Below are 22,135 nucleotides of genomic sequence, written 5' to 3'. Positions count from 1 at the left end.
TTACCAGGCTGTCAGTCTGTGATAAGTTACGGCGCCCGACTTTTGGGGAGCCTTCGCTGAGTGGGAATCAATTGGTAGCGGTGTATATCCATGCACAAGGATACTATTTGGAAGAATTTTAAAAAGTACCGTTCTGATCAAATTCTTACCAGAGTCGTTTTACGCGTCAAACCACACAGATACGCGAGACAGCAGGTACAGGCAAACGAACACACGGACATCTTTCTGCTGAATTGCTCATGCTCTCGAAATTCATTATCAGTGCTGATTTTGCGCCATGAAGTTGGACCAACCCACATATGGTACTGCAATGCACCGGGAGTCGGCGCTCACACACATTACAAAATTTCCACTACTCTCCTTAACATGATCTGGTAAGAGTGGATTCCAAGAGATGATAGTCCCCAATGCGGCAGAATATTTTATTACATGAAGGCTTACTAGCGCTTGGCAATATGCAAACACATAGCCCACTAAAGCGTCACCAGAAAAAATGTACTTGCCCGAGTCACTGCAGACCACCAAGCAGAGAGATCAAATACTCGTCTGAAGGATGTTCGACCAAGGACGTTCATGAAGCAAAGACTAGACGATGTACTTGAAGGACCGACAAGATCGTCCGTCGCATGCACCAGATGCAGAGGTTGGCAAGCTAGCAAGGAAAAAAAGCCACCTGTTAACTATTGTGAGACATATGCACCTGTTTTACCAGTATGCACTAATTTTATCACCAAGTTTAGAACCCCACCACGTGACACATTGAGATCAATTATAGATACTATCACACATTGCAAGGGAGTAAGTTCAGTTATTTTGAGTAGATGACAGCCTGAAAATTAAAGGCAGATGCAATTGCACCAGTAGTATTAGATTTATTAATTAAAGCGGTGTCATAAGTTCCAAAACTTTTGCGAAGAGGCTGAGGCAATCTCACTTTATAATGTAAGTGTTTTGCGAACTTCAACTTAGCTCGAAATTCCTCCATCGCTTGATTAAAAAAAAGAGCAGGGACACAGTACCATGTTTTGAGTGCTGCACTCAACTCTATGAAATGTCGAGTTATCTATAGCTTTGCTAAGCTTTTTTCCTCATTTTAACAGAAACACTATCTGTAGTTGCAGTATACACAACTGCGAAATAACAATGTCGTGCCACTACGAATCCGGCTGCTAAAGGCAGTGTTGACTAACGCAAGTGCTCGCGTTGAAATGACACCAACATGACACGAACTGAAGACGAAACAAGTTTTCACATTGCTTAGCCCTAAATTGTATTTGATTCCCTGTGCACTGTACCCTTCAATGTAGATATACCTGCGCGAGTTATTGCAGATCACGCAGCAAAGGTCCACCAGAAAAGCGCTGTGGATGCTAGCAGAGCGAAGAAACACCGTCAGCTGAGGAACGGTCAAGTGGCGACGTCATCTTCCGGGGAGCAAGGAGTGGATGACGTACAAAGACTTGCGGGATCGTCCCTCGCGTGCACCAGGTGCGAAGGTTGGCAAGCTAGAAGAAAAAGTGAGCCACCTTCATGTTGATAGATCGATGTACGGTGCTGCTGGATTGAAAAGACTGAAATTTGTAGTACTATAATGACGTATTCACAACTGCTCGAGATAACAGCATCATGTCGCTACGAATGTGGCCACTACAACTGTGGACTGATGCAAGAGCTCACATCGAAACCACACCAATATGGCACAAACTGAGGACCGCAAAGTAAAGTGTGCAATGCTTAGCCCTGAACTGCACTGTCGCGTTTGAATTCTTGAGCCCGATTCTTCTAAAAGAAGTATATAAAACTGGGAGAGTGCGTAGGAATTCATTATGCAAAACCTTTCAGCGCGCACACAACAAACGAAGACTTAAGGGAAGAAGACAAGTGCCGACTCAACTCTGTTTAGTGTAGTGCTGTGTGGTCTGACAAACGCACATCTTGTTTGTCACAGAAATAAACTGAGGTGAGAAATAGCCGAAGCCTTTCGCATGAAGAGATGTGCAAATAACTAGTACTAACTAAAAAAGAATCCACTTTTTTGAGTGCTACTTGATCGCTTTGTACTTTCTGCTGCAGCGTTGTAGATTTTATTTTTCTGTGCACTTTTCTTTAGTCACTGTTTTGTGAATTTTTGCAATATCTTGCACGCGCTCTCGACTTAGCCTGGGTGTGTACATGTGCGTGTACTTTTCCCCAATAAACCGAGTTGAAAGTCTGTGCTTGTTTTAGTCTTCTTCCCTTGCATCTCTATTCTTGTTAGTCAATGTAGATGTACTTACGCAAGTGACTGCAGATTGCCGAGCAAAGGTCCATTAAGAGAACGCAGTAGGCACCAGCAGGGAGAAGAAACTGTCTGCTGAGGGATGGTAAAACCACAGACGTCATCTTTGGTGGAGCAAGAACTGGATGAAAGGCAAGGACCTGTGGGATCGTCCATTGCGGGCGCCAGATGCAGAGCTGCAAGAAAAAGGCAGCCACCTGTTAATCGTGGCGCAACGTGATGCACCTGTTTTACCGATATACACAACGTACTCGAGTTGGCTAGAGTGCACATCACTAGAGATGTGCGAATACTAGTAAATTATAGGTTCGAAGCGAATAATTTCGAATCGAATAGTAAATATCGCGTTAGAGCTGTGCACGGGCCGCATTTCCGAGCCCGAGTCCGGCCCGGGCGCGCTGACTTTGTCGAAGGCCCGCCCGAGCCCGACGGCAAAGGGCTGCGAGCCCGCCCGGCCCGACGTACGAAAAGACAATCCCGGGCCCGGCCCGGCTTTTTGAAGGTTCGCTGCGAAAACAAAACATCGTTTTCCGGTAATTGGCATTTTATTGAGCATATCAAATATGATCAAACGACACACGACGAACAGTCTATTACACAGATTACAAATTACAAGTAGACGGCCTCATGCCAGCAACAATAGACTTCGCTCGGCAGAGCCGTCACGTGTATGGGGTATGCCCATGCAAGCGTCAGCTTGCACGAAGGCGATCTACGTCGGGTCACTCGTCGCTGTCGCGTGCATTTTCACTCATAGGATTTGGCCGTAAATCTAACGCGAACAGTCGCGTGGCGCCGTCACTAGCTCAGGTGGTGTTACTTCTCTAATTGTCGGAATGCAACAGAGGCAGTGCTTTACCTGCTCACCTTTTTGTTTAAAGTAGCGAATGGAAAGGAAAAGCGGTAAAGGGCGGTCGCAGAAAAGGCGCCGTATGCGTGCTGGAAAACAATTCCCGGTCATTCTCTATATTTCGGGCTTGAGTCGAGCTTTGCGCGGGCCCCAGCCCGGCCCGATAAAACTCCAAGTAGTCCGAGCCCGGCCCGGGCCCGAGGTGAAAATACATGGGCCCGCCCGAGCCCGGCCCGCGGGCCTGGTCGGGCTCGGGCTACCCGGAGCCCGTGCACACCTCTATATCACGTATTATAAAGAAAAATGAGCACATTTGTTATGACCGAACCAACCTGCACAATTTCTTAAAAATTTGAACAAGATGTGCGAATGTCAATCCTTTTTGGTTCGAAGTGAAGTGGAAGCAACTCTGGCAAGTACTAGCAGAATTTGAATTTCAGTAGGATGCAAGTGATAACTGGTAAAATATGTTAAGTTTTAAAATTTACTATACTTGGATCATATAAGCCCATATAAGATGATCTTACACTTCAATGATTAATCGATGTGACGGCAATACTATCATTTAACCTTGAAATGGGGCGTTGCAGCAGTGCGGATTTTTTCTGGGCAGGTGTTTTCACGGCATAAAACTACTGACCGCAGTGAAACAACCTTTAAAGGGAGGTTACGAGCAGTCTAATAAAGACCTATTCGTTTATTTGAAACACGTATTTCTAAATTTCGAATAATTTAAATTCGTGTCGAAGCGAATTTGAATACTGTAATATTCGTTTGAATATTCGCACATGCCTATAACCATTTGCGACACAGCGTCCTCATTTGCAAACGCCTTTTCTGTGCACTATTGGCAAGGTAACTACTGTAAACATTGAGCTGATGTTCCTTATATCCTTTATATCACTCATGCTTCGAAGATTTTGATACACATGAATGCTTTAATGAAGGCAGTACAACGTTTAACGAGACGTTTGACGTTTCAGCAGAAATTTCAACATTTTTTGTACCTTTTTGGAGACGCTCGCTGCGAGCAGGTAACCATCACATGTAATTTGAGCGGGACGTTCAATTCGGTCTGAAGAAATATAGGCTTACTGGATCTACAATAATTACGCTACTTACACTATCATTACAATTGCTGCAAAATACAGCATGCGAAAACTTCCACTTGCTTTAAGCTTGGTCTCCAGAACCTTGGCATCACATTGTGTAAATTTCAGGCATATATAGACAGTCAATAATGCATTTCGCAAAGGGATAATGTAATGGTGCGCTTCACGTACACAAGTAGCCCGAACACAAGTGGAAGTTGCCTAATCAAGGGGAGGCTACAAGCACTGGATAACACGTTAAATTAACATGCAACCTTCAAAGTTTGGCGATACTACAAACTACGGCGAGTGGCAATATACTGTGAACATGCTCCACCCTTGCCAGCCTATCATGGGCTCACCTGCCAGCTTGGTGCCGCTAGCGAATCTCGCAGCAATGATTGCTATTTCAGTGGTCCTTGACGAATTGCTGGCAGTGCACCTCCTTGTCAGGGGTTCCTGGTTATGCAGTCCATGGTCCAGGTGTCACCGCCCCTTTGCAAAGCTGCATCGACACGTCTCATAGTTACCAAGTAGAAATAAAATTTAAGATTCTATTTTCCAAAACTACGGCAAGATGACATGCATGTTGGGCTTGGGGCTCACTATTTCATGAAGTTCCCAATGTGCACCTAAATTTACAAATACACAGGTGTCGCATTTTGATCTTAGCTAATGCATCCACTGTGGTCTTTGTCCTAGTGCTAATTGGCGCAACGCCGTAGCTGCCACGCCACTGGGTGCAAGTGCCATGAAAGGTCGGCATGTTTCAGCACAGCTGTATGTGAACCAAGTCTAAGATTGTGCCAATTTTTAAAACCAGTGTCCCATTGTCTGAAAGGGGCCATGACATGGTCAGAAAGTTTGTGGTTTTCAGCAAAAGATAGAAGTAGAGGGTCTTTATGCCTGTACATATATGAAAATCGGATTGCAAAACAATGTTTCAGTGCAAAATAAGCCCTGAAGCCGCCGGCTATAAAGCTGTACGGCTGCCGGCAACTGCCATTTTGCCATGGTGTGTGCGACATGATGTGCTGCATGGAGCACAGTCATCTTCTGGCAAAGTTTCAGCAGCTGCGAACTTGTTGTCAATGCGAAGCTGAAAAAAAGCCGTAGTAGTTCGACAGCATGTGCCGCTTGCTACGGAACAAAACCGTTCGCCGGAATTGGCCGGAATGCCGACGTTCACAAAGCAAGCAGCTTGTTAGTCACAGTTCACAAGTGTGCCGGTGTTGCCCGACCCTCAGTACGCTCTTGTGTTTATAAATATATTCAGTTATCAAGTAGGTGCTCGACCAAATGCACTGCAATTTCGCCAGCTTGTGTGTGGACGCACGAGGATTAACCCACATGGCACTGATTACGATCGAAAATTTGGTGTCATGGTCCCTTTAACGAAAGGCTTGTGGTGCAAACTGAGAACGAGAGAGAAAGACTGGAGAGGATGCTGGCGTCACGTCTTCTCTTTCCTTGTTCTCAGTTTGCGCCACAAAACTTGTCAAGCTATGTACCAGTTCACCTAGCAGTACACTCTGCTAAAGCATATTTATCGTCATTCACCGTATTGCTCGAAGTACAAGAGATTCTCACGCGAGGCTGTGTTGATTGAGAGGATGTCAACCAGGAAGTCCCCGTTCAGCGCCAGCAGGGAAATGAGATGGGGGTGGGCAGATGTCTGCTCTCCTGGTGCAGATGATCAAGACAGCAGTAGGTTGCGCAGGATGAGGACCTGTAATGTCATACAAGGCAGTTTGTAGTCCTGAATATGCGCAATGTACTATCACCAGCCCTACGACAGAACACACGAGCGTGCGGCGAATAACATCGGACCACAATTTGACTGACACACGGGTAGCACTGAAAAATAAAGTGGAATGAGTGATGCTTTTTCGTGAACTCACTCCCATCACACGTCCAGTTTTACAATGCGTAAAATGTGACAAGGGCTTGATATTGCAGCACCTATTGTAGCACGCACACACAGCAAAGTACCACTTTAAAATCTATTTTGATGTATCCCGATTTTTTGTGTTACACACACACACACACACACACACACACACACACACACAAGCGAATGGAAAAAGCGGTATTTTGTACAGAGCTTTAAACTGCCCACTATAATAATTATTGCTGGGGCTTAACATCCCAAAACCACTATGTATAGACTGCACACAGCCGCACTCTGCTTGTCATACCCGCTTTATACTCTCGAGTGGCCCGAGATACACAATCAGCTGCAGTTTTTTTGTCAGCAATAGCGAGGCAGGTGTGCCAACATTTAGCGGAACCGCAGCACCCTTTCCAGTATGTTTACGACAGTGGCTGCCGCAAAGCTCCCTGCGTTGGGTTTGAGAATTGCCTTGCGCTCGCGTGTTCCCGCTCGTACTGCTCACGATTGTACTTCCACTCTTACAGGTTTACAGCATACATTCGAGAGGTTGCAGAGAGGCCACTGAAGGCCAGACATCTTGCCTGAACAAGATTTGAACTGTCTCCCGATGGCACTCGAACTTATTCGACAGCACTCGAACACTGGCTTTGAGGCTTGTATGGACCCACGCAGGAACATGGCAGCCACCTTGCGTTGTGCATGCTGATATGGCCACCGGGAACTGAAACGACAGTTGGGGAGAACGCTTGAAATAAAAGTGGAAAAAACATGGTCTATGCACAGCACGTACCAATCTCAACTGCGAGGCCTACGGGTGATCCATGCACGGTCTTCTCCAAGGTCAGGATCATTGAAGACCAGGCTTGAAGACAAACCGGAGGGCAAGCGTGACCATAGAAATGAAGCAAACCGTAGAAGGACGGACTGCAATACAGTAAGACTTAACAAGCGTAGACCCGAGAGTTATAGAATACGAAAAACTCACCTGTACATCCATCGCGGCATGGGCACTACTCACTGGGGCTGCTGATACAAGTCTATGGCATTTAGTTAAGGCGACAACAATTAAGCAGTTGAGAAAACTTAACGCCGTCTTGCATCCACGGACGCCACGCTTTGTACCAGAATTAACCGGCACGAAACGTCGGCCGGGAGCGCAACGGAATCCGAAGTGGGCCCTCCTCACGATGAAAACGCAAGGGGACTGCCAAAAGCTACAACCTGCCTAGTGTTAGCTAAAGCCTGCCTAGTGTCCGCTACACGACTTGCCACACGACTCGTGTGGCTACAGTGGCCGCAGCAGGACTTAGTGGGTGGACGATTGCGAAGACAGGTACTGGCAGAGTACTACCCACCGAATGACAAGCACCGGCAAGGTAATACCCACCTATGTTGGCCCTTACAGTCCAGCGCCAGCCTCCCCAGGACGTCCTGTACGCGACCTGCCTAGGGTAAAACTATCATGTTTGCGAGTGTTGTGTTGCTTGTCCTTTCGCTGCGGCCACGACCTGCCATTAAAGACGCATACGACTTCAGGTTCACAAAGCCCGAAGCTATATGCGCTGCCACACCAGCTGGTCCCCTTCCGGTTTCATCGCGGAGAAGAGCCGTCGCAGCAACATCTGTGCCGAAGTTTAGCTACATGGTTCCCTGCACGATTAACCTCAAGATTCCATGGCACAAGAAAACTGGCAGTAGCACTGGTCGTTGAAAGCATGCCGCCTTCGCCAGCCCTGTTACTCTCACACCGCACCCTCACCAATTCGATGCTGCTGATGAAACTGGTAACAATGACTGTCGATGTTCTGTTAATTGCCAGGGAAGCAGCTCGATCCTTGTCCATAGCAGCACGTGGCCCTGGTGACACCAACAGTTTGCAGAGCTGCAAGAACGCACATCATTGGTCATATTAATCAAATTCTGAAGTCTTGCATGTCACAACAGTGATACGATTACAAGGCACCCCGTATATGGCAGAGAACTGTCGATTACTTAGAGCCCTGTTAAGCACGAAAATCTAGGTACAGTATTCACGGACTGAAAAAAAATGTGGTTAAGCAATGCTGGTACCTTCAATTCCATGGTGTACAGTTCACGTCATATAGAGCAGCATAATTGCTACCTTGAACACTTGCACGAGAGCCAACCTTTGCTTTAGAGCCAGATTTGCTCTAGTGGCCACATTTGCTTAGCTTTAGCAGACAGGTTGCTCATAGAAGTAATTATACTAGTAGTAGTAAACAACTTTATTGAGGTCCAGAGAAGCTAGACAGGGAGGGACCTGTTAGGTATACATTCCTACTCAGCCATTGGTTAGTCCCACGTCTGAACAGCGAGAGAATATACTGAAAAAAATGTCGTGCTTCAATCTGCGAGTACTGTACACTGGTGTTGCTGCGTTTCACCTACATCAAAATGCAGCATGCTTAGCTGGGAATTGATCTCATGTCCTCAAGCCTAGAAGCACGACACCTTGGCTGCTAAGCCACCATGGCTGGCACCAGTCGTGAAATACATTGCGTACACGCATTGCCCGAAGTATACGACATACTTACGAGAGGTACCGCAGAGCAGATGGCATGCTCCAGCCGGGGCAACTTTTGCCAGAGGCGAACGTTGACAAGCTGAAATGACACGGGAACAGCTCGTTACTCCCGACAGTTCATGAGGCAAGAGCATTGCTTAAACTTACACGGAACAGTGTAGGGCGGTGTTGGGCAAGACGTCATGCGCAATGGTGCAGGACACCTGCACTATTACACATGGCCGTTATGCAAGACGCGGTGTTCTCCATTCGCCTCATTCGCTCAAGAGGATGAAGACGATGAAGAACATAGGATCATGCGACCTGCAACAGATGGGCTACTCGTTAGAAGACCGAAGCACACACAGAAGACATGATAGAAATTATGCCATGGCATTAGAAAGACTGAAAGACGACAGGGCATGCACACGTCCTGCAGTCTTTCAAGTCCTGTCTTTCCAGCACTAAGAAGTCATTTATAGCAAACAACTAGCCCAAAAACCTGTACTCCTAAAGAATGATAGGCACCCACCATGAGCACTGCTCCAGAAATCTTGGGTCAGGTCAGAGACTGACCAAGGCAGCAACCATGTGTGTCTGGGCGAGAAAATAACCGAGGGCAAAAGTTAACATCGCAATGACACAGACTGGAAAGACACGGACTCTAATAAAACCGACAGTAATCAACTGACAGCAGTCATTTTATTATTATTATCATTATTATTATTATTATTATTATTATTATTATTATTCTATCTCCCATCAATACAAGGGTTGACTGAAGGCGTGAGACTAAAAGCGAGGAGCGCTTGATGAAGGTATCGCACCTTTTACAAGTTGGCAGCAGCAGGGAATAGGACATTTGCAATTGTAGTGCGAGAAGAAAAAAAGACTTTACTAAATTTATTTAGGCAATTAATTCTTGGGGTTTTAAGTCCCAAAACTATAAGAGTATGAGAGACTAGTGCAGGGCACTGGAGATTCCGACCACCTGGGGTTCTTTAATGTTCACCTAAAGATTTAACTAGATTACTAGATATTAGGATCTAGTGACGACTAGATTTAGCACAAGCAAATTAATGTAATGCTGACAAGAAACATGACAGACGAGGACGAATGCAGGAATCTACAAAAAAGCAAAAGAAAAAAACCAACCTGGTGGATGATGATATGCCGATTGACGTCTGCGCTGGTTCTGAAACGCAATAGGCTGACACGATAACTCCGGGTGCCGCATTACACCCATGAAAACCGCATTCCAGATGGGTCTTACCCCCACGACGGAAACCCCCTAACAGCTACCTGCCTGCCTAGTGTTCGCTAAACCTGAAGCTATTACGCGCACTTCCGTCGCGGGAGAAGACCGTGACCCTCGCCAGCCTGGTTAGCAAGCTCACCTATTGTTTGATGCCGATGTTGAAGCTCGCAGCAACGACGATCCTTGTGGCGGTCCCCGATGCGTTGCCAGCACTGAAACTCGTTGACGATGGCCTCCTCTACTGTTGCTAGACCCGGCGGCACAAAGTTTGTAGAGCTGCAACGTTAGAGGCACTGGTCACCGATGTGAAACAAGTTCCAGCGTTTGAGGAACGAAAACCATGATATGTTTACAGGACACTGTACTGGGAGCCTAACTTGCCGCCCTCGAAAAAAAGATGGGTAAAAAATCATTTGTCTACTGAGTGTCTCGACACATGCAGTAGCTAAACACTGACCGGTTAATCGTGAAAAAGTGGGCGTGTAAGTACAGACCGGAGAAGAGAACAAATGCAGATCGTGTTGCCTCGCTCTCATCTGTGTTCTCGTGTCTGCAGGCTCACCATTTTTCAGGATGGATTCTTACCAACTCGCTCAACTTTCCATTGATCAACAAAAAGGATTAACTTCTTACTGAACGTTGTAAGAATATTGGCAGTGAAATTCACTACCGCATAAATCAGTCATTACTACAAATTTGAACTCTTACTTAGTAAAGCTACTAACTAGATATTGGTGACAAGAGTTTACCATTATTTAGCTAGAAACTGGTTCACTAATGTTAATAAACGTGCTACTTTGTTGGTACGGTTATTACCATGAGTGAAACAATTGCCCTAAAAATAGGTGAATGCACATTTGGTTCGCATGCACCGTTCCCATTGCCATATCAAGTCTTTTATATTACAAGAGCATAGCCTCAAATTTGAAAGCGACAGAGTAATTGATAAAATTCCCATTAATTAAAAGCGAACTAAAAACCAGACAAATAATCTAAATGTTTGCTGGAATATTTCCTACCTCGTTATGATGGTTGATAATGAGTGAACTGAAAATAAAGACTTGTTTGCATTGATGTGCTTTATTGAGAGTGGTAGTTATAACCGGGCCACAATATATAAAAACAAAAACAGGCCTAGAAAAATTGTACCAACTGCACATTAGCGGTAGCTGTGTACAGCCAAGATGCTTTCAATGCTAGCCATCATGAAACTGGTAAATTTTTATTATATAAATCCCTAACGTGTCAGTTATGAAGTTACAGGCCACCTCTGAATAACTTCAGAATCAAGCACTCATTTCGCACTGAAGTTACTGTTTTTTTTTTTCAGAGCAAGAATTCATCGAAGTTTGCAAAATTTTAAATAGAGGTGCGCTCATGAACGGCTACTGAAGCACTTTCATGCGAAAACCAACAGATACACTGCTGAATTTGTTTATCGCCACATCGTATATGGCTTCACGATCTACAATTGTTGCAGAATAAAAACTGCTGCTCACGCATTGAGCGTGGTGTAGTCAGTTGCGAGTGGGGAGAGAGGTTGCGACTTGTAAGCAGGAGTTCCATTGCGAGGCACCCAGCTCAATTTGTGCAAACCTCATTTTGTCAACAAAAACCTGTGACAAGTTGAAGCCATGCTAAGTGCCAGATGAGACAGTCAGCAGGTGCCGAATTAACCTCTGCGCCAGCTAGGTCGTGAAGACCATCAAACCATCCAGCATGGTAAAACTACAGTGCGGCGATAAACGAATGCAGCCGTGTATCAATCAAGGTTCGCTCTGAAGCGCCCGAGCCTAGGCATGCGAGCGCATGACTATTGAATATGTCCCAGGCTTTTGTTTTTCTCGGTCAAAAACAAAATAGTAAAACCTTCTGCAGAAAATGAATGCTCGATTCCGAGGTAATTGGGCCGGCCTACAAGTTTGACATGTTAGCGAGTCAAGCAGGAAGCAAGAATGAAAAAGACAACATACCAAGTGATGAGAAATACTGGCTCTAAGCACACAAATACCGCTAATGCTCCGATGGTACGCCTTTTCTAGATGTATTCTTTAAAAATTACTGTCAAAGCAGGGGGAACCCTGGTATGGTAATACCAAAGACACATACTAGTCTCCACTACCAACACAAGGTACAGTAAAGTGAATTGATATGGCAATGTCTTGATGCTAATCAATAAGCTAATTATTTCAGTTATTTACCATGTTAAACTTGCAGATATATGTGTTCGGGTAACAAGGCACAGTCAAACCCAATACGAATTGCAACTTGTAGCCAGTGGTAAAAGTGGCACCAATGAAACACTGCAGCGCAAACTAAAAGTGGTCAAGGAAACACTTTAGATTACTGGTATTGTATAAACCAATGTAATATCTGCCATTGTCACTGAGGCTTCATCATCATCAGCCTGTCTACGCCCTCTGCAGGGCAAAGGCCTCTCCCATGTTCCGCCAATAAACCCTGTCCTGTGCTTTCTGCTGCCACGTTACACCTACAAACTTCTGAATATCATCTACCCCCTTGTTTTCGTTCTCCCCCCTCACGCGTTTGCCATCTCTTGGAATCCAGTCAGTTACCCTTAATGACCACCGGTCATCCTGCCGACGTGCTACGTGCCCGGCCCATATCCATTTCTTCTTGATTTCAACTATGATATCCTTAACCCCCGTTTTCTCCCTGACCCACTGCTCTCTTCCTGTCTCTTAAGATTACACCTATCATTTTCCTTTCCATCGTTCGCTGCGTCACCCTCAATTTAAGTTGAACCCTCTTTGTAAGTCTCCAGGTTTCTGCTCCGTAGGTAAGTACCGGTAAGATGCAGCTGTTATATACCTTCCTCTTGAGGGATAGTGGTAGACTACCATTCATGATTTGATACCATTCACTGAGGCTTAGGGTCCTTTGACGGAAGGCCACCATGTTGCAACGCATTGAGCGAGACTACACAGAAGCACGAACGCACGATAAACCAGAACAAACACACCCAGAAAATTCCAAGGCTTCCACGCTTCCGACGAGACTCATTTTTAAAGTCTTGACTCAAGGTACATGGGACAAGCTATTCCAGAAAAGCAACAAAGTCACGATCGAGAAAGAGGTTCGACAACAAGATACAATCCCTATTGCTGCGCACGCATGTCTGGAAGTATGAGTGGCTAGATTGGAAAGAAATAGGCAGAAAGAGTAACAGAATGTTTTAGCAATTTACAGTTTCCAGACGACACCGTACACTTCATGAATGACGGCAGCCAATGGGAAATGACTGAAGAAGCGAAAAAGCGTAAAAGCAGGGTTGAAGCTCAACATGTAGAAAGCAAAGATCATGCTAGGTGGTATGGTGAGAGAAAAAGGCGTGTTAAGCAACTGTACCCTAGAAGCAGAAGAGCATGTAAAAGCTAAAGGGGAGCACTCATGCAAAGGAAGTTCACAAAAGATTAAAAATGGGCTGTTGCGCATACGAAAGGGTTGCAGCGCAAGCACGGTAGTGCTGAAGGAAAGCTGTAAAAGCGAGGAACGGAAAGCAAAGAGACAACACGAATGCTGACTACCAACAGATTTATTGTTCAGGACACATAGTTTGCAGAATGCTCCGTGGGCGTGGTGTACAGGCTTCCTTTAACGTGCGGGCGCAGTTACATAGGACAGAGTGGTCGTTGCATAAATAAGAGGTTAGGGGAACATAAGAATGACCTATGCAAAGGGATAAGTTCCAACCTTGTGATGCATTGCAAAAGTTGCGACTGCCAGCCTCAATTTCAGGCCGGGAGTGTGTTGGAACGCCATAAAGACCAAGTAACAAGGTAATTCACTGAGGCGTATTATATTAGAAAATTTGACGATGAATGCGTGAGCCAGCCTTCGGTGGCCTTGCATGAAAAAGAATTCGCGCTTTTGGATAAGGGTTAGTGTGTTAATTGTTATCAGTGTACCTTCGTTTTATCGGACATTCCACCGAAACGTGTCACGTTACTGACGTGTTCTCGATAAAAGATTTTACCTATATTATATATATATATATATATATATATATATATATATATGTACATGTGTCTTGAACAATAAATCATTTGGTAGTCAGCGCTCGTGTCGTCCCTCTTTGCTTTCCGTTCCTCGCTTTTAGCCCAAATAGCCGTTCTTGCATTCTCAACTCATCACTGGTGTAATACCACTGCCACGAAAGCGGGAAGGGTAAAAAAATTTCACTTGGTCAGTTGTAACATATGGGGCAGAAAGCGAAAGAAACTAAGAAATTCGTTAAAAGGACCACACAGAATACGATGAAACAATAAACGACAGTTTAATCTAAGGAAGACAGCAGTGAGAGTCGAAACGAACAGGGGTAGTATGGAGGAAGCATTACGAGAAAGAAACGGATCAGGGCCACGTGATGGACAGATAACCGGTGCTCAATTAGAGCGCCTGGATAAATACCGAGAGTGTGACCGAGGGTAGCAACGGGTTAGGTGGAGTGACGAAGAAATTTTCAAGCATAAAATGGAATCTTCAAGCACAAAAAATGGTGCATTGGAAATCGTTCAGAGTGCTTCGCCATGCACTGAACTTAATATAAGCCGACGATAAAAAGTTTAGCAATTAGGCTTTTCATGACACCTTTGGAAATTCCAAAGTGCACCATTGCTGTCAGTCTAGGGCAGAAAGAAAAAAATTAGACTACACTCAAACCTCATAAAGTCACATCTGCCACGAAAATAACTTCGCTATATCCGAAAATTTGTTATAAGCGTTTATTTGTAACGCTGTATCTATTACTAGACTATTCTTCATTTACTTCGTTATAACCGATAATTCGTTATATCCGTGTTCGTTATACCGAGGTTTGAGTGTAGTACAAGCCCCTCTCACGAAGTAGAGCCAACTACGTGGCATCTCGCAACATAGAAGTGGTTTGGAAGTTATCTGGCGTTAAACATTACCAGAGATACTCTGGGGACCCGTGCATACTCTCTAATGCACGGGTCCCCTCGACAATGGTGGCAATGAGCTGTGGTCTCGACAGACAGTGAAAATACTGTTGCACCTTGTCTCATGCGGCACTTGCAGTCCTGTGCCGTTTCACCGTCCTCCCCGCGTTCAATTTTGTATTTTGCTGCGTTTTTAGTCTGTCATGACTGACAGACCAGGGAACACCGACATTCGACACAGCAACTTAGAGCTGTACTCTGAAACACTAAGGAGGCCTTTCTGGTTAGGAACTGCAGTATTTCTCTGTACTGGCTGCCGGCCAGGAAGAGGCACTCTAAGACCAAACTCGTGCACAACTAAGCTGATAAAATGAATGCATTTACCGAGACAGGACACAAGCGGTGTTAGACGCTAGAGAGCGATAGAACTGCAGACTGTCAGCGCGCGCTGTGTCGTTCTATCACTGTCACTTGTCCAATACCGTTTGTTCTCGTTTTAACGATTAAACAAAAAGCCCGGTTAGGTGCACTCATGCATTTACCGACTACTTACTAGATGTTTTCAAGGAGCTAGATTTTCTTTAATGTGCTGCGTAAATATAAAGGTATGGGAGTTTCTCTCGTAACAAAATATGCGCACCTACCATTGCTGGCAATCATAACCGTAGCGCCCTCATCTTAGCTTATATCGGCGCAACACTAGTAAAAGTCACTATGGTGGTTGCTTAGATATACCAGAACACTCCGACATGCCGTAGTAACCTTTTCAGAGAATGGCTGCGATTAAATCAGCTAGAAGCACGATTATTGTTTAATCTACTCGTGGACGTGTGAGGAAGTGCTTACTTAAGGCAGTGCCGGGAAGATGCCCGCCAGGAAGATCTGCCGTTGTGGCGCAGGGCATGTGTGAAGACAGTCGGCGCTCCTGAGATGAAGTCAAAGAACTTATTAATCCCTCGAGGCACAACGTATGAAAGTGGACGCAACTTGTTCGTCAGTTCATGGGACTAGTGGCCAAGAAGGAGCAAGATACAGTAACGGAGAGAGCTGAGCTAGTTGGCACGTATTCAGCTTAAAAAGACTGGGCATGAAAATGCGGACACAGTCAAGACACCACAAACGCCAATTACGATACTCCCTAAAGAAAAACTGCATTTTTGGTGTCTTGACTTCTCTTGCGTTAGTGATTGCATATCCAGTCTAACATGAGCGATATATATCATGCATAGGAGAATTGAACCTTCTGCACAATAATCGTCTTTACCGTTTCCTTATTTGCTGCTCATGACTGCAGCCAACTACTTCAATGGAGGCACTACTTCGTTCGATGGCTTGGCCAGCGAGCCACGTTCCAAGGCTAATGTCAAAAGTATAGGTTTTGTCTGCTCTAAATGAATACAACTCAATACAAATCGCAGATGCATTTAGAATTTAAGATTAAATTTATGTAAATAAGAAAAGATGACCGACTGCTGAGCAGTTAAATATTTAACTACATACTAATTCGGGTTAATTACCAAAACTCGAAAGGCTAAGATCAAAGTAAATGTCAAATGGTGCAGCGAATTGTCTTCTCAGACTAAATAAGGCTTACTACAAGTAATTACCATAGTGAATGCACATCTCAATGGTATATGTCCAGGTAACAATTTACAGTTGAGCGGAATACGAGTTTCACCTTCCATGGTCAAAATGTGAACAAAATGGCATGGCAGTGCCAATAGAATGAGGCAAATGAACAATATTACTGTAATTTTATAAAACAAACATTTCGTGGTGTCACTGCATTCTTGGAGCCCTTTGAAGCAAGGCTATCACTGCAACTCGAGCATGACTACAGTCGGCATCAAAACCACATGGTCCGAGAGCACTATTTTTCAGGAATTTGACTATTTTACTGCACTCCACAGTACATGTCGGCGCGTTTCAGAACAGGCCGGAAATTTCAAAGGCTCCTTGTCTTAGCAGTGGGAATATTCGGCTTTTTAGTTATGTGCCGTGGTCCTCAAGCTTTTGACACTAACTGTACATACTTTGAGGCATGAGCGTACCAAGAGCAAGAAAACAAAATGTCAAGGCTTCTACGCAACATCTGTACAACATTTACACTAACAGCAACTTTAAGGGCAACACTTATCTGAAGAGCCATAGGTTTAGAGGAAGAAATGACGTTTCAGACCCCGATTCCGACACGTTACTGTTAGCATATATGTGTGACCAGGCCGTAGAAAACGGGGTGGGGGGCGGGGGGGGGGCAGTGGCCCGGGCCCGCTTTGAAATCTTGATGGGAGAGTTTTGCCGAAAATAAACGAAAAGAGGCGTTTTTCTCAAAGAGCCAAGGCCAAGTCCCCCCCCCCCCTCCCTCACCGAAAAAAATTGCTGGCTACGGGCCCATGTGTGACACGTAGCATGAAACTCATTCTAACGTAATTGAGAAAGCCCTGGTTTGTGTAAATGTTGCGTAATTAAGAGTCCTAATTGCAGCGTAATTTACTACGGTCACCAGCAGCGTTTGATAGCTTGCCTCCTAGGTGTGTGTGTGTGTGTTAGTAAACAGGTTGTAAATGTTTATAAAGGTCATTTATATTGGAGGGGCGGTATAAGACTAGCACAAAGAAATAAAGTAGACAAACGAACAAACTTACAAACTATCGCGGGCGCAACGCGCCCTAATTGCAAACTCTACCTCGAGCAACTCTCCAAAATTTAAAGCTGACGCAAGCACATGCTGAAATGCTATCAACCAAATAAATGCGCCTGCCATGGCCGGCCACGGTAGCTTAACGCAGTAAGCTGCCAAGTCACTAAAGTTGCTGTCACCATTTCGGCACCCCTAAACGCTTCGACACGATATTAATCCTTGCGAGAACTATGGCTGCGATTAACAAAGCTTGAAGAAGCAAGGTGGCCCTTCGCGTTTAATGTACTGCTCAAATACGACAGAGATGCTTACTCGATCCAATGCCGGGAGCACGTCCGCCATCAGGACTCCCGTCGGCGATATATAGTGCGCAAGATACGCCGGTGTGGCACGGGGCGTGTCAGTACGTCAGCGCTCCTGGAACGAAAGCAACACTTGTTAGACGATGAAAGCATGCATAAAAAAATAAACGCAGTCTCACGAATAACGCTTGAGCGCGAAGCCACGGCTGGTCCATATGCACTCTGGTCTAGCAGCCAAGTTGAAGCTACAGAAAGAAAAAAAAAAGAGTGCAAGGGTTAACACGGCAAAGGGAACACGCAAATCGTGAAAAAGATGCCAGCTAGAACAGGCAGTACCAACTAACACGTGAACGCGTCAGAAAGGGTTAACCCACCTGCGCTCCTCCCGTAGCAGGTCCCCGACGCGACGCGTTGTGCAGACTTGAAGTTCAAACGTCGCCAGTTTCTTGAAGTGTGGGGACAAGCCGACGAGGCAATTACACCGGGACGCCGCTTTGCGGCCCGCGAAAACCCCCATTACGCACCAGAAGTCTGGCACGAAATGGCGGCCACGGGAGCGCCACGAGCATCCCAGCGTCGAGTCCGCCCGTGAACACAACCCCTGACGAGCTACCTACCTACCTAACCGTAAGCTAAGCCTGAAAGCTGTAGTACGCGCGCCTGTGTCACGGGGAGTTGGACCCGAAGTGGCAGCAGTTTTCAAGGAACCCGCTCGCTAAAGTTCCACGCAACCTTTAACTTCGGTTGAGCTAGGAAACTATAGCGAGTGACGTTCGGTGAACACGCCCCACACCTCGCCGGCCTGCCATATATTGGGGCTCACCAATTACGATGCCGACGACGAAGCTTGCAGTGGTCCTCGATGAATCCCAGGCGACGCAGTTCCTGGTACACAGCTCCCCAAGTCCAGGTAAAGTCCACACACACACACAGAGAGAAAAAAAAAGTTGAAACGCGACTCGTACGTACTGCAACTACACGCCCCGTGCCTGAACGTCGTGGCAAGCCAATCCATGGCGCCGAAGAACTGCCCTCGGTCCGCAACATGCGCAGCGCGACCGTCTGGCAAGAGCAAAATGGAGGTCGGCGGCCCGCGTGTAGCCCTTTTTTTTCACGACGACACTCCGATATTCGCGCATGCGTTGTTGCACTCAGATCTAGTGACGCCATTACGTCACGGCATCGTTCGTCGCCGTGTTATCGGCGAGATCTGCGCCGTCTGCGCGCGGTGCGTACTGCGGTGGAAAGAAATCGAAGATGTACAAAAACAAAATCGAAGGATATGCGGCGCATGATAGTCGCTCTCGGAGGTTCCACAAGCGCCTAAACTGCAGAGCTGAAGCGGTCGGATCGCTTCCGTGATGTCGGCCTTCTCGCGTATATACCTTGCGGTTTTGAATTGCGAACCAATTACCGGCATGACTTGCAATTAGGGGACGAACGTGAGCACATATTGCGCGCGCACGGGGGGCGCCCCCCCCCCTTCAGTCACCTTCGAGGGGGGGGGGGGCGCAAAGTCTGCCCCATACCTTGACCCTTGACTGATTTATTCGGGGGGAGGGGGGGCACTTGCTGAGGGCCTTAATTATTTGAGAAAAACACCTATTTTCATTATTTATTTTCGGGAAAACTCCATGTCTCACCAAAATTTCGTTACCTTTATTCGTACCTTAAGCGTCCCAGAAAGATATTATAGGCAAAAAAAGAAATGGCAGCGGTTCACAGTTCTCACAATATGTAATGGCTCTTAACGGCTGCTTTGAAGGGGGTGTAATTCCTTTACATGACCACGGCCGCTGGATACAAAGCGGCCGTGACGCTGCGGGCGAGGTGGTCGTTCAGTCTTGCGCTGTATTAAAGAAGACCTCTGGAAGGTCTCAATTGGTACGGGTGGACGCAAGGTATACGGATCTCGGTTTACAATGGCGCGATGTCCGAAGTCATAGGCGTACCTACCGGGGGGGCAAGGGGGGCGCTAGCACCCCCCCCCCCCACTGAGAAATGTTGGGGGGGCGGAGCCCCCCCCCCCCCACTTTCGACAGTGGTTATTGTCGGCTGCAGACTGGGAAACTAAGAAGTCCGAGAAAGTTTTACTTCTTGAACGTAGCAATAACGTAATTTTGTAATGAATGTTGTCCTACGATTCTGCTGTGACGACTGTCCTCCGTGTGTCATGACCACGCACTGCCTGTGCGTCTTGCGCTCGAGCATTGCAGAGGAGGCTGTCGCTCAGCAGGGGCTCTATAACATTACAGCAATCTGTCATCATTTTATTTTGTTCTGACTCGCCTGAAATTTAAGTAATCCGCGACGCAAATATGGGCGGGAACCAGTAAACGTTTTATAGCCCGATAAAACGCTCTCCTTTTTCAGGAAATTCACTTTCTTTGAAAACGAATAGCACCGCCACTGCTCCATATTCAAGCAGCTGTGAGTTGATGAGTGTGCAGAGGTGTCCAATATTTTAGTTGTGCCTAGCCAGGACAGCTAAAATAGATTCCCACTTTAGTCTCCGATTAGCCTGCTTCCCTTGGCTTATCATATGGTAGCCTTCAGCGATTGTGGTGGCTTGTATCAAGGCAGTGGACTCGAGTACATTGAGAGCTCAGCTTTCAAGTTTGCCCTGTTACTTGATCTACCTCACCAGGGACACGATCAGCGTCTACGGTTTCTGGACTAAGAAGGCTGCTTACCTGCAAAGGATTGTGTCTGTTCCTAATAATGTTTATTTCTCTCTCTATCAGCAACGATGAGTTCACATAGAGTTGTACACGCGCAAAAACAGCTCAGCATCGTTATACAACAACTGAAAGTACCTATCATACACATATTCAGTTCAGTTCAGTTTATTACCTTAAAGGTCCCCCTTTGTAGGAGGGGCATTATATAAGGGGTGACGTTTTATTTAGGTTAACAATAAGCAATAAACATATGCATCCATCTCGCCCACTTCTATAAGCAGCCGTTGCCAATGTGATTGGCGCGCAGCATTCGTAAATTACGTTCACAAAGAGACACTGTCTGGCTATTCTAAAAAAATGAGTTATTGTTGATTGAGCACAGTAATGTGCTGCTTATTGTGCACACTTCATTTTAACGCCGCGAGTTTTCGCAGACTTGTGAAGTCGCGTAACAATAGGAGGCGATTTTATGGCACAATGAAATTTTTTGGCGAATAGCTAAGAACCAATGACAAACAATACGCCATACTGAAAATAGTTCATTATAATAATGTTACTAACAGCGCAAAAAAGGATGAGGTACCAGGAAGAATCACAGACAAGCGCGGCACATTCCAAATTAGTGAAACGAGGCATTGTTAAGATGTGCATCAAGAATGCTCTAGAGAAGTCATGCGTGCACGCCCTTCATAGTTCGTTCACGCAGCAAGTGGACCGCATGGAAAAAGCGGGTTATCCAAAGCATGTGGTCGTTTCGGTGGCTGAAACTATACTAAATATTTACAAGTCTCACCATAACCTCGGTGAGCGGGGATATGGTACTTATGAGTGTATCAAAATGAAGACGGCCGTTGTGCCTTATGTCCACGGTGTTTCCCACGGTCTAAAAAAGATAGCCAAACGCGTCATGTTCGCGTGGCATTTAGTGCCCCCCAGAGGCTTTCCAGGTTGGCTGCAAAAACCACTCCCCTAGAAAAGAAGGAACATGGTTGCCAGGTGAAGCATCGAAACCATTACCCGGAATGTGTAGAGGGCGTGATCTATAGCACCCCGCTAACGTGCGGAAAACAGTACGTCGGTCAAACCGGTCGATGCGTGAACGACCCGGTTGCGCGAACATAGCAGCAATGTTCGGCAAATGAACAGTGGGCACTTAGCCCTTCATTGCAGCACGTGTGACTCTGCTGAGTGCAAACCCCTATTCGAGAGGTGCCGTGTGGTGGGGCGATCTGCTTCTCAATTAACGCGGGAAATAATTGAGGCTGCAGAAATCGCGAAACTTGGAGATAAGTGCGTGAGTGTCCCGTCCATTGCCTTGATGGAAAAAGAAGTTCGGTACATGTCCCGTGCGCACGACCACCGCATGTGATGTAGGCTGACAAGACTGTTTTGTTTCTTGCAAATAAGTGCTTTGCAATCATTTTTGTGTTCACGTGGCATTTCCTTATATTCTGTCTCGTTTCGGAAATAAACTTCAGTTGTAAGTCAGCGCTTGTCTGTGATTCTTCCTGGTCCCTCGTCCTTTTCTGCGCTGTTAGCAACATTATGGATCACCAACTTGTCCAACGAATCGCTCTCGTTATTATAATTTTTAACGCAGCCATGCGTACGTGGTAATTACGCGGTGGATCACTTACGCGTCATTTGTTGCGCCGTTTTACAAGCAAGTGCTGCGAGCAAGGCCCAGAAAATTT

The 22,135-nt window shown here is 46.0% G+C and overlaps 2 long non-coding RNA genes across 3 annotated transcripts; both read right to left on the bottom strand.

Annotated features, from left to right (window-relative positions):
• Positions 1 to 342: 342 nt before the first annotated feature.
• LOC119373187 (uncharacterized) lies at positions 343 to 18,854 on the bottom strand. Of its 2 annotated transcripts, XR_005179771.2 has the most exons (7): positions 18,135 to 18,854; positions 17,940 to 18,005; positions 17,771 to 17,875; positions 4,582 to 4,724; positions 2,277 to 2,454; positions 1,314 to 1,505; positions 343 to 652 (listed from the first exon to the last, which is right to left on the bottom strand). It is a non-coding gene; the product is annotated as an uncharacterized LOC119373187 (long non-coding RNA). The 2 variants fall into 2 exon arrangements; XR_005179774.2 differs by lacking the exons at positions 343 to 652; positions 1,314 to 1,505; positions 2,277 to 2,454; positions 4,582 to 4,724 and adding an exon at positions 15,655 to 15,742 and having other exon boundaries at positions 18,135 to 18,711.
• On the bottom strand, positions 5,868 to 7,017 carry LOC125756299 (uncharacterized). Its single transcript, XR_007414344.1, has 3 exons — positions 6,904 to 7,017; positions 6,728 to 6,834; positions 5,868 to 5,948 (listed from the first exon to the last, which is right to left on the bottom strand). It is a non-coding gene; the product is annotated as an uncharacterized LOC125756299 (long non-coding RNA).
• Positions 18,855 to 22,135: the final 3,281 nt, after the last annotated feature.

Source organism: Rhipicephalus sanguineus, chromosome 11 (genome assembly GCF_013339695.2).
Source record: "Rhipicephalus sanguineus isolate Rsan-2018 chromosome 11, BIME_Rsan_1.4, whole genome shotgun sequence".
Lineage (NCBI taxonomy): Eukaryota > Metazoa > Arthropoda > Arachnida > Ixodida > Ixodidae > Rhipicephalus > Rhipicephalus sanguineus.
Note: the sequence above shows the minus strand (reverse complement) of the source record. Positions and strands in the feature narration are given on the sequence as shown.